The sequence below is a fragment of the Trichomycterus rosablanca genome, chromosome 14, assembly GCF_030014385.1.
Source record: "Trichomycterus rosablanca isolate fTriRos1 chromosome 14, fTriRos1.hap1, whole genome shotgun sequence".
NCBI lineage: Eukaryota > Metazoa > Chordata > Actinopteri > Siluriformes > Trichomycteridae > Trichomycterus > Trichomycterus rosablanca.
Window position 1 is genome coordinate 3,416,547 of NC_086001.1, and position 17,755 is coordinate 3,434,301.

The window sequence follows — 17,755 nt, forward strand, 5'->3', positions numbered from 1 at the left end:
ACAATTAAGTTTACATACACCTGTAAGAGACTTGATCATGATGTTTCATTAAGTTACGCAACCTTTTTTCTCTTTCAAAAATGTTGGTTAATTCTTACATTTATAGCACAATTGTAAAAAAAAATGCCAATAAATAGAGAGAAAAATTACCACAGAAAGGTTTCGGTTCGAGTTTGTTGATCAGCAGTTAAATCTGCTGTAAATCTGTAAAAAAAAAAAAACACAAATAAATAAACGTTTGATATCACGTTTCATCTGTCAGAGATTTCCTTTGTATTAATAAAGCATTTAATCGATACATTTGTACATTTTATTTTTATGTTATTCCCCTGTTTGTTACTGGTCAGGGCTGCAGTGGGTCCGACTTCCCTGGGCACCGTAAACCACCAGCAGGGAGAGAGCACTTATTTAATTCCTTTATTCATTCACTCATTGCCTGTTTTGTCATCCTTTTATCCTGGTCAGGGTTGCAGTGGGTCTGATTCAATGGGCTAAAGGTAGGAAACATGCAGGGCAGGTCGCCGGTCCATCACAGGGTGCACAAACACACACACACACACACTTATAGCACTTATTTTAGTAGCTCCAGTTGGCCTGACTGCACGTCTTTGGACTTGTGGTAAGAGACCGGAGCTCCCGGAGAACATGCAAACTCTACAGAGAAAGGACCCTGGCCGGGGGATCGAACCCGGGACCTTCTTGCTGTGAGCTGACAGTGCCTACACGCTACACCACCTCCCATGAACAGTGACAGTGGTGTCGAAGTCAGGGCTCTGCGCCATCCACCGACATCTTCACGACCCTTGCTTTGTGCTGCTGTTGGGCCCTTGAGCAAGGCCCTTAACCCTCAATTGCTCAGACTCTATACTGTCACACCACTGTAAGTCGCTTTGGGAAAGGTCTGCTGAATGCCGAAAATGTAAATCTAAATGTAAATGCACACTGGGGTCTTGCACAAACAGAAAAGGGCGCTGAAGTCACATGATCTATTCCATAGAAACGATTTGCTGTGTGTGTATGTGTGTGTGTGTGTGTGTGATATCCTGATGCTGAGGGGCCGACCAGATGTTCGTCCTCTTAAAAACAGACACCCCTTGGGTGTGTTGTAGACACGCCTCAGTAAAAACAGAGCAGAACGTACAGAGACGCACCATCCATGAACACAAGCATGCAGGGTGACAGATTAAAGGAAAAGAATGAGCACAGGTGTGGAGAAACATACAGATGTGCAGATGCTTCCGTACAGATGTGCAGCAGAAATTAATCAAGCCGTTATAACCCTGCCGTGCTTACAGGTGTGTGTTTATTTGGAATCAAGGTGGCAAAATGTTTAAAGAGTTTACTGTTGGGATGTGCAGGGCAGGAGCTTCAGTCAGGGACCTCATACCTGATGGCAATATCTTTTAAATATAAATATCTTTTCTAAAGGTAATACCTTTAATATTAATACTTTTTTTAAAATGTTATCATTTATATATCTTTACATTTCTATTTTTAAATATACGTATAGACATTTTTATATCTCTATATTCTTAAATGCTGGTGTAACGTTGCACATTCGCCCTTGTGGGATAATACCCGTATCACAAGGGTCACATTTAGCAGACGATTTTATCCAAATCAACTTACTGTGACAGTATATTGTCTAAGCAATTGAGGGTTAAGGGCCTTGCTCAAGGGTCCAGCAGTGGCAACCTGGCAGGGCTTGAACCAGCGACCTTTCGATTACTAGTCCAGTACCTTACCTGCTAGATTACAACTGCCCTAGAATGTTGGACTGCTGCACTAGCGTGTCCAAACTGATGCATTTCATGACGTGCAGTCTAAACCAAGAATACGGTCCAGAGCTAGGGTGGCCACATTCATAGTCACAAAAAGGAGGACATTACACCCCAAAAGGAGGACGTCATACCAGGAACTGGGGGACGTGATACTGCAACACACAGAATGAATCCAGAACCCATATAACAGAGTTTTTGACCAATTTAAGCAAGAATTCTTTAACAAATTATTGTTTTACTCACCAAATGTTGTGTCTACTTTTGATATTTAAGTCTGTTCCTCGCTGCCTCCAAAAGTTTACTAATTGACTCAAGCGAGCGGGCGAAATTCAACCACCCAATCACAGACTAGCATTTAGAGGGCGGACCTTCTGCGATTGGCCAGTGGTGGGCGAGCATTTGTTTTGACATGTACCTGAGCCAATGACGGATAATATTGATCGAAAATGTAACCAGTTCACTCCAAAAGGAGGATTTTTAAGTGTCCGTCCTAGCGTTGCATGGGCGGAGGACTGGCAGGGCTGGCCACCCTATCCAGACCTGAATGCTTGACCACCACAAGAATGCTGTAAAGAGCATTCTCTTGCTATGTATGAGTCAAAGCTATTGGTATGATGGTCAAATTTTCACATCTTGTGGGGGTGGTCACTTTTAGGATGACAATGCTTCCATATGAGGGTCAGGAGGACTCAAGAGGAACAGTCTGATGAGTATGAAAGTAACACACACACACACACACACACAGATCTCAATCATGCTAAACCCTATTTAAAGGAAGTGCCCTCCACTATAGAGAAGATCTTTTGGAGGAACGGTGTTCGACATGTTCTGCACAGTTCCAAACGTTTGTAGAACCCATTTAATTAAAGCTGTTCCAGGAACTTGCGAAGGGGCCAAACCTTTCTGAGACATGCTGTATTTATGTATGTATTTATTTAGGTTATAACGCCATGTTTAACACGTATGTAAGAGAGGTTTGTTTTTCCTTTTATTCGTCACTTATCTGTATCTCACTGGAATCAATCACTGAGATAAAGAAGCTATGAAACTGTGCCGTACTCACCAGAGAGCTGAGGATTGTGGGTATTTCCACAGAGCCTCTCGGGCCATGGCGTAGTCAGTCAGTGCATCATCCGAGTCCCGGCCAATCGGAGCGAACGCGGCACGTCGAGGGAATACTGGCGCTGCACAAGGAAGAGGCAGAAAATGCTTAGTGCTAACGTCGGAGAAGCTAACGAGAGCCTGCAACGCGACGGCTTAATCTGTTTAACACACAGGAAGAAACAGCCGAGTGTGTGTGTGTGTGTGTGTGTGTGTCGGGCCGCTGTGTCTGTAAACAGCTTGCAATGGAAAAATGGACCTTGATAAACTGCCAATCATAGCGCCAGGGACATCGGTGGTACATGACAAGCAAATATAAAAGCTACACATGGCCAAATGTATGCGGACATCAATTCAGCCACACCCACTGCTAACAGGTTCATACAGTGTCGAGTCACATTATTATGACCACTGTAGCCCATGAAGGAAGTCACGTTTCGTGAGCTGGCTTGGTGGGTATATAAGGGGTGGAAGTCACTCTCAACCAATTTTTGAGAGTCCGTGATCTATCCCACGTGACTCGGTACGGGCCACCGTGAACAAAGACTCACACGGCCATATCGGGCCTTCCTCGCAGCCTTCCATACGCCAGCACGACTCCTCAATGAAGGTAAATGTGATGTTAAATGTTCATTTATCCATTTCATTACTTATTTATAATCATTTCTCATTGTTTTATGTATTTAAAACTACATTTATTCTCTATATAATGTATTTTTTTGTTAATATTTTTGCCGAACGCATTAACTGTATTTACTTTATTCCTTATGGTAATTATTGTTTCGGTTTTCGTATGTTTCGACTTTCAAACGGCCTTCTCGAACGGATTATTGACGGAAAAACCGAGGTACCACTGGTCCCATAATTCCTCAGACTTGAACCAGTTGAGCATCTGTGGGACCACCTCGATGGTTGTGTTGGTTCTATGGATCCTCCGCCACACCCCCTACAGAAGCTGTGGGATGCACTGCAGTCAGCATGGTTCCAGATACCTGTGACGACCTACCAGCCCGTCTAGCTGCTGTCCGTGCTATGAGCTGGTGCTCATGATAATGTGACTCGACTGTGTACAATCAGCTCTATGACCTCTATAGACAAACACTGGCAGTGCTAAACAGGTGTAAAAAGCACACCATTACTGGACTCTGAAGTAGTAGAAGCTCATCCAACAGCTAAACCTGGTAAAGGTTAGCTTAAAGAAGCTAGGATAGGGGAAGAAGCATGGCTTCACAAAACATGGTTCTGTCCGGGGGGCTATACAAGTAACCGGTGTAAAAAGCACACCATTATTGGACTCCGAAGCAGTAGGAGCACCTGTAACAGCTAAACCTGGCAAAACAAGGTTCTGTCCGGTGGTACTATGCAAGCAACCGAGGATTTGATTTGGAAGAGGGAACTCGATATGACTAAAGGGCCAAAACGGAGGGAAGAAAACTTACTGCTAGAGTTTGTGTATTTTCATTGTGGGTGCGAAGCCCTCCCATGGCAGCTTGACTGCCAACATGCACTGCACAAATAGCAGCTTTGAAACCACATGCCTCGTTTTTTTTTTTTTTTTTCAGGAGGAGGCCGTGTGTGGGGGGGCATTTGCAGGAATTTAAGAGAGAGCGGAGGAATTCCTGGCATGTCTGTTTTAGAAAGCCCTAATTACTCAGCAACAGGGAGAGAATTCTGTACACAGCCTTTCTCTCTACCGTTCACACACACACGTGTGTGTAAAGCACATCCAGAGGAGACGGAGGAGCTCACCTGGGTCCGGGTACGAGTGCGCCCGTCACACTCCGCTGGAGATCTGTACCTGGAAGAGAATAAGGATTGTGGTTTATTATAAAGGTCGAGACTGAATTCAACAAATTAATCAAAATACGTTACACTGGACTGACGAATGTACTTGGACCCGACAGTCTCCCATTTTAGTGGGGTATGACTGTGGGAATTTAAGACATTTAGTCTAAAAAGCATCTGTAAGATCCAGCACTGATACTGGATGAGAAGATCAAGCACACAATTAACTTTCAATTCATCACAAACGTGATTACTGGGTTGAGTTCAAAGCTCTAATGGACCTCACTTCAGTCAAGCTGGAACAGGAAAGGCCTTCCCAAAACTGTTTAATGAAAACCTGGTGATCTCTCAACATCCTACACTCCTGAGAAGAGGGCGTGTCTAAATTCTTAGATCCCTAAAATGCCCCTACTTAGGCCTTAATTCTGAGCGATGATCTGACCGAACGACGAGGGAGCGTCCGACTTCTCCTCAGCGCTGAAGGTAATCCCAGCATTCAGTGCGGCACGACTTTCCTCACAAAAAACGATAAACGTGGTGGACGAATGTGAATGCGGAGCAACCAACGGAGTTCCTTTCAAACGTAAATACATTCTCATTGATGTTTAATGTGTATAAAGGTGCACGAGTGTCGTTTATTTGTAAATTCGGGCTCGTCGGGGACGGTTTAAGCGTTTTCGGTACACGGAGGGAGGCGTTAGCTGGCGCCTCATCCCGTTGGTTAGCTTAGTAAGCTAAAACTGCGGTGACGTATTTGGCATAATCTCTAAACAGAGCATCTAAATAATCTGCCTTATGAGCTCCACGTCTTATTAGAATCCTCTCTACTGAGGCAGCTGATCAGGTAGGTACGAGGCAGCAAGGCAGCTCACCAGTGTGTCCGTCGGGTCCATTAATGCCTGTGGCCATTTCCAAATGCCGCTATGTCATAAAGGATGCATAATCTGTGCACCAGTCAGTCAAATTAAACAAGACCAGTCCCAGTAAAGAAAGTGTGGCGCTTGGGTGGCACCACAGTCTAATGTTCTAGCACACCACTGTTGAGAGTTCAAACTCTCAGGTATGAATATCAACACAAACACAACTGGCTGTGATGAGGGAGGAAGGGTCGGATGGGCCCCCAATTGTTGCCGCTTCGACATAGAATTTCAAGGCACCTGCGAAGGTTTGGGAGGGGGGGGGGGGCACACAGAGCTTAGCGTGGCTCTCCATATGTGATACGGCTCTGTGTATGAACCAAACACTAGCAGATGATAAGACCTGGCCGCAGATTGGACATGGATCGGACTCCATGAGGGTTGTGCAAGCGACAGCGGATTCTCAATCGGGAATTGGATATGACTACATTGGGAGATTGGGGGGGGGGGGGGGGGGGGGGGGGTGATCTCTATTCTGGTCAGTCTTTGTGCCTTTTTGGGTAATTTTAAGACACATAGTCCCTGTTCATGCCAGGTAAATCAAAGGAATCCAAAGGAAACGATATTAACCCTAGAACAAAACCTTGAGGGACACCATATTCATCTCCTTTAGCCTTTAAAGCAGCTTTATTGATGCTAACAAGTTAAAAACAGTCTGTCAGATAAAATCCACACCAGAGCAGAACTTGGACCAAACCAATGGGGTTTTCAAGCCTTTCAGTTTTCTGCCAGCTAGTTGCTAGCATAACAATTCTTCTGTTTATACAAGATGTAAAACAGTCTGTTCGAATTTGGGATGCTAGTAAATCAGGGTCGCAGTTTTCTTCAGTCAGTAAGACGGATTTTTGAACGTCAGTGTGAAAGCGAAAGAAAAAAAGGTAATCCTGTATAAGGCCTTAATCCAACACATCTGTACAAACACACACACACACACACACACACACACACACACACACACACACACACGGAGCGTCGCTGCTTTTCAGAGGACGATCTGCCCCTGATCGGAGGCAAAAGTGCTGAGCAGAAGAAAATTAAAGCCGGAACGAAAGAAGGGAGGAGATTTTTTTTGTTGATCGTTTTACGATCGTGGCGTTGTGTTTGGCTCGTCTTTACAGCCACGTCGTTATCATTCTCCAGTGTGTCGTTCTTATTGATGGTCTGCGGCTCTGCTCGGTCAGGGTGGGGGTCTGCAGCAGCGGAGGACAGCACAACAGCCGGACTCAATACGGCTCATTGGGAGGAAACAAGGGGAAAATGCAAAAATAATAGAAACAAAACAAAACCCCCACCATAAGTAAAGATATCGAGGGGCAAATGTTTTTGTCCAGTCTCGAGAGTCTCAAGAGTCGCTCATCCTGGCTGCGAAGTATTTAAATCAGAATAAAGCCACAACCCCAAAGGTTTTATAAAACCATCTTCAAATGCCAAATTTGTTGTTCTGTTTGTTACTAAAAAAAAATTTTCCATCTGGGTGGCTTTCCGCTAGCGCACCAACACTGGGACTCGAAACTCTCCAAGTCTGGATCATAGCTCTGCTAGCGGTCAGCTGGGCGCCCCTAGCAGACACGATTGGCAGTGCCTGCAGCGGACAAAACCAGCTACTAGTCTGCTGGGTGGAAAAAGACCAGACTAAAAAACAGAGCAGGGTCTTTGAAGCTGTGTAAGGACCCTGGTTAGTAGCCCGAGGCGCCTGTACAGAAATAGAGGAACGTGGGGGTCGGTGCGTTACTCTCCATGCGTGAGACTGACCTCGCGTGCTAATCCAACGAAGTACGGGCAACTAAGACATAGTCGGTGGACTGCAAACGTAGCGAAGCGACAGTCAATATACCCTCCTCAGACCTGATCAGGGTCTCAAACAGCGGAAGAGTAATTGACTACGATAAATTGGGAGAAAATCTCAGTGGTGCTATCGGCCAGCCAGGCGTCTACAAAGACATGATTGGCTATGTCTGGTGGGGAGGTTGGGCAAGCAGGAAACAGTGCATGTGAATGTGTGTACAGAGTGTGTTCTGTTATTCAATGAAACGATGAGACGATGAGAATCAGCCACCAGAGGATATTTATTCATTTATTTATTAGGATTTTAACGTCAACGTTTAACATCAACGGGGAGAACGTGCAAACTCCACACTGGGAACCGAACCCAGGACCTTCTCGCTGTGAGAAGACAGCGTTACCCACCGAGCCACCAGAGTGACTTTCCCCCCCTATTTGAGACTGTTAATGCTCTCAAACTTCCCTCACAGAAAACACAGACCTGAGGGGGATCTGAAAGCGAGACCGAGCGAGGGCACGAAGACGGAGAGTGAAAATGTTTATTATAGCGGTTTACCAAAATAAACACGCCCACTATAAAAGCACCGGGAGTTAATATGATCCGGCTGACCCTCAGATAAGCTGTGCTGAAGTTTGTTGGAACGCTTCAGGACTTTTATATGAACTCGATCACTTTCCTGACGATTGTTCTGAAAGTTGAGAATCATGCAGCGAGGGATCAAGGATCTCCTTCTGTCTTCTAAACACGTGATGAAGCCAAAGGCAACAGCGCAGAGGCAGTAAGAGGAGGAGAAAAGTCTTTTACTTATTCTGACCAGAGTGAGAACAGACATCAGTAACGACGTCCACGGACCCTTCGGCCGAAATGCGTTACATACGAATTTATTCATACACCAGTTAGTTCCGACCAGGTTATCCGATTGGACAAGAGGCATCAGAGGAGCGGTAATGTACGGTATAACAGCTCTGGTGGGTAGAGCTTTGGGTGACCAACTAGAAGGTCATGGGTTCAAATCCTAGCTCAGGATCACTGAATCTTCCTTCTTATTTTTTTTTTTATCGAGTAATAGCCTTTCTAGTTCTATCTTCATATGTGTGTCCTCAGTTTTATATCCGTGATGAGTTTGAACAGGGGTTTACAACCTTTTTGGACATGTGCCCGTGTGTGCCGACCTTGAACTTGCGCTCCCCTCCTCCTAGCTAGTTCAGGACACTCTGCTTTGACTGCCAAAAAAAACTCAGGTGAGCTAACTTTTAGCTCCACGGACAGAACCAGCCTGACTTGGCTACCGCTCTGTGGTAATGGCCAGTTTAAATAAGCCTCCCAATTGTAAGGAAAGCGAGTCACACAAAACATTCTACAGTATAATAGCTGGTGTTTATTTAAAACTGCAGCATTTATTAATAACAGTGAAAGAAAGTAAAGAGCTGACTGAGAAGAGAAACTCGCTTCATACGAATCGACTCCTGAATCACTTATAATAATAGTAATATTGTTAACAGAGCATCTCCCACTATACACCTCTCTTAAAGACACACACACCCATGTAGTATAACAGCAGTTGTTGCTTTTGTCACTTGTCATCTTCACTGTTAGCCCTATTTTTAAGTTTTGCCGGTCAACGGTCCTTTTTTCAGACTGAGCTGGATAACATTAGCCCCTGTAGATACCTGGAACAGTCAATCATGGTCGTCAGGGGGCGATGAATAGGAGTAAAGAAGCCTAAAAAGTTATGGGAGACCACCTACAGAGGAGAGCAGGAAACGATGGAGCAACATTACTGTCTTAGGAATCTCATCCGCCATCAAAGCGACGGTCTCTCTTAGAGACTCTTTATTCTTCAGGTTACACAATGAATGGAAAACAAATACAGGTATGCAGTAGTAAGCAGCCGACCTGCGGTAAGGTGTCGACCTAACCAAACAAAGTAGGAGCTTGAATCAATGACTTTTACTGGTTGAATTGGGAGGATGTCTGGACTGCAACACTACACTTGGGAATGACGAGTCCACACTGTTTGTAAACAGACAGGATTGTTTGGGATTGTGTAGCTAGACAGGAAACAGAAAAGATGCTCGTCAGGAAATGACTCCCTGCCATCAATAAGCACTGCCAGTGTCAGTGAGTGTAGGTGGCTGAGAGCACGTACCATGTTCATGCAGTCATTCATTCACCTTCATGTTTTTACCACTGCTTTATCCTGTTCAGGGTCGTGGTGGGTCCAGTGCAGTGACACACCCAGGACAGGACAGCGACCCTTCGCTGGGCCTCGGCCGAACCCCAAAGACGTAGCCAATCAAGTCTGACCGACGTATGGATCTATAGGGGATTCTAACCTTAATTTACCACCACGCCACCCGAGCTTTCGATTTTTCTATTAGATTGTCAAAATACTATAAATGCATGTTGTCACTTCGTCATCATTAATGACCGAGTGTTAATTAACATGGAAAAATGCCTGTCGTATCCATTCAAAATCAAATCCACAACACAACAAAAGTGAGTCTAAATACTTTCGGAATCCAATGTACGTCTAAATCACTTTGTCTTTTCCATTTTCACTCTAACGTTCTACTGTATATAAAAGTGCTTAAACTTCATTATTCTGTCCGATTGAAGCACCTTCAGAGTTTCTATATGCAATATTATGCAAAAATGATGAGTGAGGTGTGAGGATTTACTGCAGAACACACAGCGAACACTCAAGGCTGTCGGGTTCAAGAGCCCGATAACATGAAGGTCTCGCTGATGTCACGGACGCAGCTGCTTTCAACAGCACCGCTAAAAAAACATTCCTCGACACGCCTTCGTTTCGGCTGCATCGTAAGTAACAAAAGACTGCGGGCTGCTTTTTATGTGGGTCGGGCTCAAAGCCACCGCACGTTCGACGCCCCAGCCGACGCTAATACGCTCTGCGGAACTGGAGCCGCTCGGAAGAAACAAAGCTCGGCGTTTGATGTGTTGGAGTGACGGTAACATGAAAACGGCGACCGCAGGAGGATCGACACCATTTATACATCCACAGATCCACAGCGCACATGTATACATCTACACCATGGCAGCATTACTTTAGTTTCCTCCCCTATCTTCTGGGAAGCCTTTCCACAAGATTTTCTGTACATTTGGGCGTATTTATTTAAAAAAAAGCATTTCCTAAAATCAGACACTGATGTCGGAGAATGGTGTTTGAGGTCTGAGCCCGTCAGTTTGCTAGTACTGTTACATACAGTTCAACTCTAAAGATTACAAAGACCAATATGATGACCAACGCTGCTGACCAACTAGAAGGTTGTGGGTTTAAATCCTGGCTCTGCCATGCAGCCACCGCATTACAGCGCAGTGACAAACACATTTCCACAAATAACTTCTGATTTAAACTACACATTTTGGTCAAGAGACGATGAATAGGAGCAAAAAAGCCTAAAAAGTTACTGGAGACCATCATAGGAATCACGTCCACGTGATCACATAGTTACTAGTCTACTAGTGTCTACTTGTTAGGTAAAGCCCTGGATGCTACGTTTCGGATGCTGACCGGTGGACCAAACCTGATCTCATCCGAAAGCGCCGACGGCGCTGACGTCAAAAAGTCAAACCAGTGATACAGTCGCTTGTACCTTCTGAAAATGTCAATAATATAAGCTAATATATTTGATTGCCAGTACACTGTTGGAGGGCTGCTGGGAAAAGGAGGCTTTGATTCGGCCTATGGAGTTTACTGTTTATATATCGTGCAGAACACAATACAGGAAGTGTAGAGCGTTACGCATTTTACTATCTGCAGCTTTATTATCTTCTACATTGTCTGTTTTCATCATCTCAATTAGGGATGTCCCAATCCGATCTCAAAGATCGAAATCGGGCCCGATCAAGGCATTTTTTTAACCGATCGGTATCGGCTTTACTAAGGCCGATACTAAGCCCGATATTTCGTTTTACACTCAGCCGAATACAGCGAGTTTATTATTACATGATGAGAAGAGGAACCGGCTGTCCGCTAACACGGCAGAGATGCTGATTTTCCTCAAAAAGAACCTTCACTTTATTTTGAGTGTTCTAGTTTTACTGCTACAATGCTGCACTAAGTTTGTTTACTTTTATTTTGTAAAAATAAAAGAACATTAAGCAATAGCTTGGATGCAGGTCCTACAGCACTGCAGAGCTATACAGCTGTTAAACATGTACATCGGATTAATTTAAATAACTCTAATGTACGTGAAGTGTGCACTGTGTGAACAGTATTATCTAGTTCTTATCTACACAATTCTAGAAAATACAAGTATCGGTTTGAGACTCGGTATCGGATCGGGATCAAAATTAATGATCGGGATCGGGAACAAAAAAAAAACGTGATCGAGACATCCCTAATTTCAATACAATCTTCTATGTGCAAAATTCTATGTTCAAGCCCACATCTCAGAGGTTGTGGACTGGCATAACAGACCGCTGCACCACCCAAACTAACAATGGAATTATACAGATTGAAGATGGTATAGTCCTGTGGACGAAATAGCCGTAAATAACATGCTACCAGGACCTGGAACCGGGAAGTCCGTATCCGGGAACAGGATGTGCTGAACAATGTACGGACAGGACGCTGTAGTTTAATTCACACAAACATACGCGGTAAGGATCGAGGTAATAGGGGAAGGAAGACTGACCGCATCTCCCCCGGTGGTCAGAAATAGAAACGCATCACGTACGGCTGTTAGCACAGAGCGTTTACCTTTTCTTTTATATGTCCCAAGCTTTTGAACATCATACAAATGTTGGAAGTCAGAAAAAAAGACAGTCAGAGATTTGAAAATCGTTCTGAAAGAAGAAAGAAGCAAACTGTGCTGGGCGATGAAACAATCTCAATATTTATCATGATTATTTAGGGATGTAACGATGCACCACAGGACAGTTAAAAATCGATTCACGTGTGTAACGATTCAAATCTGTTTAATCATGTATAATCAATCAATATTCACTTTAAACAGCAGAGGGCGCTGGCGCTATTCACCTTGCCTAGTTGACGTCACTACAGGCTTGCCAGGTTCGGAATTTATTTATGTGAAGATATTTTCTATATTTGTATTATTCATTTATTTATTTAATGTGGAATTTATTTCATTTCAGTTTTTTTTTTTACACAAAAAGGGAAACGTGCAGCATTGTTTTACATAGTTTGTATCTACCTCAGAAATAAAAGGACATTCACTATTTAAATAAATTAAAAGACAGTATTTTATTTTATTAGAGAAATAATAAAAGGAAACTTTGTCATAACTTTGTTTAAAAAAATAATCAGGAAAAAATTGTGAACCCAGTATCGTGAATTGCATCACATCGCATCGTGGGTAGAGTGTATCGTTTCATCCCTATGATTAATCAATTACGACGCTAAGCTTTGGGCATATTTTCATTTCGTTTTCAGATCCTGTCGCCCCGGATCTACTACAAATATGGCAGTTCTACACTAAAAATGGAAAGGAAAACAAAAGAGTGACAGGATGAAGCCTTTCCGCTGAGAGAACTGCCTTCAAATACCAGACGCCATCCTCAGAGCAGGAAGTGGGACAGAAACCCCCGACGACGAATCACCAGAGACGCTCGAGTCAGACCATGAGTGTGTGAACGAGGACGAAGAACTCACATAACTAATGCTGAAGATCTACATTTGCTTCTCTCAGATGTAACGTGAGCCACGTCTTCCGCTTTTGACTCATCGGTCCACAGAATACGATCCCAAAAGTCTTGAGGGTCGTCTGGATGTTTTTTTAGCGAATGCCAGACGTGCCTCTGAGCTCTTTTTGGTCAGCGGTGGATGCCATTCATGCCCTTGTGGAATCGTGTACAGTCAGGCTTTAGTTCTTTAGACGTTCTGGATGAGTGCTCCATTTGTGGATAATGGCTCTCGCTGTGGTTCGCTAGAGTCCCAAAGCCTTAGCAATGATTTGTAACCCTTTGAGAACTAGTAAATCTTACAGCATGAATATTATTAAAATTAGTTTGATAATGTGATACACACTGATCAGCCATAACATTAAAACCACCTCCTTGTTTCTACACTCACTGTCCATTTTATCAGCTCCACTTACCATATAGAAGCACTTTGTAGTTCTACAATTACTGACTGTAGTCCATCTGTTTCTCTACGTACTTTTTTAGCCTGCTTCTACCCTGTTCTTCAATGGTCAGGTATTATTTGGGTGGTGGATGATTCTCAGCACTGCAGTGACACTGACATGGTGGTGGTGTGTTAGTGTGTGTTGTGCCGGTATGAGTGGATCAGACACAGCAGCGCTGCTGGAGTTTTTAAATACCGTGTCCACTCACTGTCCACTCTATTAGACACTCCTACCTAGTCGGTCCGCCTTGTAGATGTAAAGTCAGAGACGATCGCTCATCTATTGCTGCTGTTTGAGTCGGTCATCTTCTAGACCTTCATCAGTGGTCACAGGACGCTGCCCACGGGGCGCTGTTGGCTGGATGTTTTTGGTTGGTGGACTATTCTCAGTCCAGGAGTGACAGTGAGGTGTTTAAAACTCCACTCATACCAGCACAACACACACTAACACACCACCACCATGTCAGTGTCACTGCAGTGCTGAGAATCATCCACCACCTAAATAATACCTGCTCTGTGGTGGTCCTGTGGGGGTCCTGACCATTGAAGAACAGCATGAAAAGGGGGGTGACAAAGCATGCAGAGAAACAGACGGACTACAGTCAGTAATTGTAGAACTACAAAGTGCTTCTATATGGTAAGAAGAAACAAGGAGGTGGTTTTAATGTTATGGCTGATCGGTGTATACAATATGCAAAAATAGAAGAAATGTGAAAGGGGGCACTCCACATAAACATGTTCAACTGTCAGATCGACTCTAAACTGTCAGTGATGGACATGAATATGTATCGTCCTTAAAACAGCCAGTGAGAAATCAATATAGAGCCTGAGCCGATACGGTCCGCGATCCTGACGTGACGTCTCAGAGCCGAGAGAAATTAGCATAATAACGTCCAGACGAAGAGTTAATTTGACAGCCATGAAACACACACACACACACACACACACACACACACACTTCAAACCTGACGAAAGAGGATGAAAACTTATCGGACCCACACTTCGTCCACGATTTTTACCGCGCCTCAGACAACGTAATATGTACCATAAAGCCTCCACATGAGGGCGTACGTGGACAAGTTCATTTGGTGCTTATATCGTGTGCTTGTTTAAATTTGTTTATTTAATTAGTATTATTTTCTCATATATTTTGTATCCAGGGTTTGAATGACCGTGGACTAGAAGACCTGGCTTACCGGTGACATCCCAATTCAGCCCAAGAGTTCTCAACAAGCTTGAGGTCCAGGCTCTGTGAAGACCCCTGAGGTTTTATAGCACCAGACTAAACCGCAGTCACGCCGAAACAAACAGGGTCGTCTTTCAGACTATTAGCAGTTGGTGTGACAGTAACAGCTGGACTCGGTCATTGAGGTGGGTGTCCAATTCCCAACACAATAGAGGAGCTCGGTGGATCTACGCTGGTGCCCAGAAGGTTGTAACTTCAACCGAGCGCAACGACCGATAAGGGGCCTTCAGCGAGATATCATCTGCAAATGCTTTCTACATGAATAGAAGCTACGACACACAGCACAGATGCCTTAATAGTTGAACGTAAGCCTGGAACATCCAGCGACCATAATCTGGGTCTACACAATTGGTTGTTAGTTTTCAAAACTCAGTTACCCGAGTCGTGTTTGTAGCTGCTTTAGATGTTTTGACTAGGCGATTGCTAACTGAATTGCCGTAGGATTGCTAGGACGCCTCAGAGTGCAGACTAACCAGTAAACGTGAGTGAAAAACGTTAAATCGCTAAACACAGACCTTACATTTTGAATTTCACAGCAAATTGCATATTACACAGGAAAAGACGCGTTTCACGGCCGTGAATCAGGTACTCAGGGTTTTTTATTCTGATCCGTATCTGCAGATTCTGTCCCGGCTTCGGTTTTCTACAGCAGCATCATTGGAACGCTCCCTAAACTCCCTGGTCCCGTCCAGCTGCAGAAGATATCAGCGTCTGAAGTGGCTCAGGATCCTACGAGTCTCGCAGCAGATTTTCCACTGTGAATTCCGAGAGGCGCCGAGAAGTCGAATATTACCAGAGATCCCAGATGATCCGGGACTAAAGCATTTTTACTCTGTTTGCTCTGTCAGATCAAACTCTGCTATCCTGGTTATAACTATTTAGGGCGATTTCTATCTGCCTCTGTGTTGTTTTTGGTCAGCGGAGGTTTGAACCTTGCAGCTCTGCCATGGATGCAATTTGTGCCCAGCGCCTTTATTATTGTAAAACCGTGTACAGTAAGGCCCACGGTTCCTCAAACGTTCATCTGGGTTCTTTGGTGACCCTCTGGATGAGTTGTCCAGAACTCTTGGGTCTCGTCCAGCTGCAGAAGCCTGTGGAAGGGAAGGTCTGATGGGAGATTGCCTCATTGCTCCTTCCAGCTTCTACTGTCTGGTCGAATCCCTGACACGATGGAGGAATACAGAGTGCATAGCGTGATCCTCCGTGTGTCTTAAAGCTCTGGACAATGGCCAGTAGCTTCATAGCTCTGTGCTAAATTAATTTAATAAGGGAAATTAGATATATCTAATATTGGTACAAGGCAAACACCACTGCCAATCAAAATGAACCTAGAGGCATGTCCTGCATTTGCCAGAAACAACCCGAAGACGCCCAAGCTTCTTGGTATAATATACGACTACATTACACCAACGTCCAGAGGAGCTTTAAAAAGGCAGCAGCGTCTCTATCATGCCATGATTAGCATATTATTTAGCTTTCCTACCTGTTTTCTGCAGACTAGGTTTAAAATCTACATTCAGAAGGATGGACTAGTTGTGCTCAGTGTGCTTTCACTCACTGTTGAGCTGTTTTTCTATAAACTGACACCCTCTCAGTATATTCTGGATTTTAAACAGGCAATGATCAATTTCCCCCCATTATGATAAAATAGTATTTTTTATTTCACGTTCTTCCATCACCTCAGGCGCACCTTACCCAGACACAGTTCTGTTCCCGCCGTGTGAGCCAGGCCGCGCTCTACCGAGCTATAAAAAGCCCTCGGTCATGAGCAGAACTGACAGCAACTAGTCTTTAACACCTGACGTTCCTGTCGGTGGAATTCAGGGTGCCGTGCTAGAACGCTTCCAAATGCCAAGTGTTTAGATCATACGTCCCAAACCGGCCTGGAGTAAAACCTCTCTCTCTAAAAAGGACATTGTTTGTTGCTAAACCGCGCCAAATGGAAAAAAAAAGGATTCTGTGTCGTCCAACAGCCTGCCTGGGTTTGAAGCCAAGATATTTTTACAGAGGGAAAAGAAACACGAGGTTGTACAGCACACATTACACAACACCGTAAACAACCACAAAGAGGCAACAGTGCACAAATACTCCTTAAAAAACACTCGCACTGTCCGTTTTCACATCCTGCGGGATGGGTGTATACGCAGCGCTAACCTGTCTGCCTTCAGTGAGCAAGATAAAGACGTCAAAAACAGATTTCAGGTGTGTCGATTCTGACACATAGTTCCTGATTACGTATGTCATTGTCTTGTTACACTTGAGCCTCATTCCACAGAATGATCACCAGCAGGTAACCCGGGCCCTGGAGCAGCAAAGCATCCCCACAACATCAGTGTTCCACCCCCAGGTTTAACCGTTAGCTTTACGCCGGCTGGAACCGAACACGCGTCTTCCAAAACGTTCCATATTCATTTATATTTGCGGCACTTTATTGGTACCTGAACCGCTGAGCTACCACTCATCATTTGACCCAACATTATTACCAACAGCAGAAGTGGACTTCCTACTGTCCAGAAAGCTGTGACCCCACTCCAAAAGACATCAGAAGGAGTCGTGTGGTATCTGGAACCAGGACGATAAGAGGTGGATCATTTTTACATTTTCAGCATTTAGCAGACGCTTTTATCCAAAGCGACTTACACAATGAGCTGAACACGATGAGCAATTGAGGGTTAAGGGCCTTGCTCAGGGACCCAACAGTGGCAACTTGGTGGTGGCGGGGCTTGAACCGGCAACCTTCTGTTTACTAGTCCAGTACCTTAACCACTGAGCTATCACTGGATCATCCTACAGTGGTGCATCTCTACACCAGCTGAACGATGCACACATGCCCCGGACGTCCACATAATTATGTGACCAGTCGAACTTCCCCCAGATCTGACGCCCAAGTGCCAACTGTAGGAGATTTGACAGTGGACAGGAGTTAGAATGGACGCTCTGACTCTGAGACACAGAAGGTTTTGATGCCGTGTGTGTGTGTTACGTCACAGTCACCTCATAACCAAAATTAAAACCCAATCAAGACCCGAT

The 17,755-nt window shown here is 44.5% G+C and overlaps 1 protein-coding gene across 2 annotated transcripts in view; it reads right to left on the reverse strand.

Moving 5' to 3' along the window:
• The window catches only part of apbb2b (amyloid beta (A4) precursor protein-binding, family B, member 2b), a 55,956-nt gene that overhangs the window by 31,716 nt on the left and 6,485 nt on the right, over positions 1–17,755 (reverse strand). For both annotated transcript variants that reach the window (XM_063009038.1, XM_063009037.1), the window contains exons 2-4: positions 4,632–4,680; positions 2,845–2,965; positions 151–204 (exon numbers count right to left, since the gene is read on the reverse strand). The gene's annotated coding sequence lies outside the window, so the exon portion shown is untranslated. The remainder of the gene's footprint in view (positions 1–150; positions 205–2,844; positions 2,966–4,631; positions 4,681–17,755) is intronic.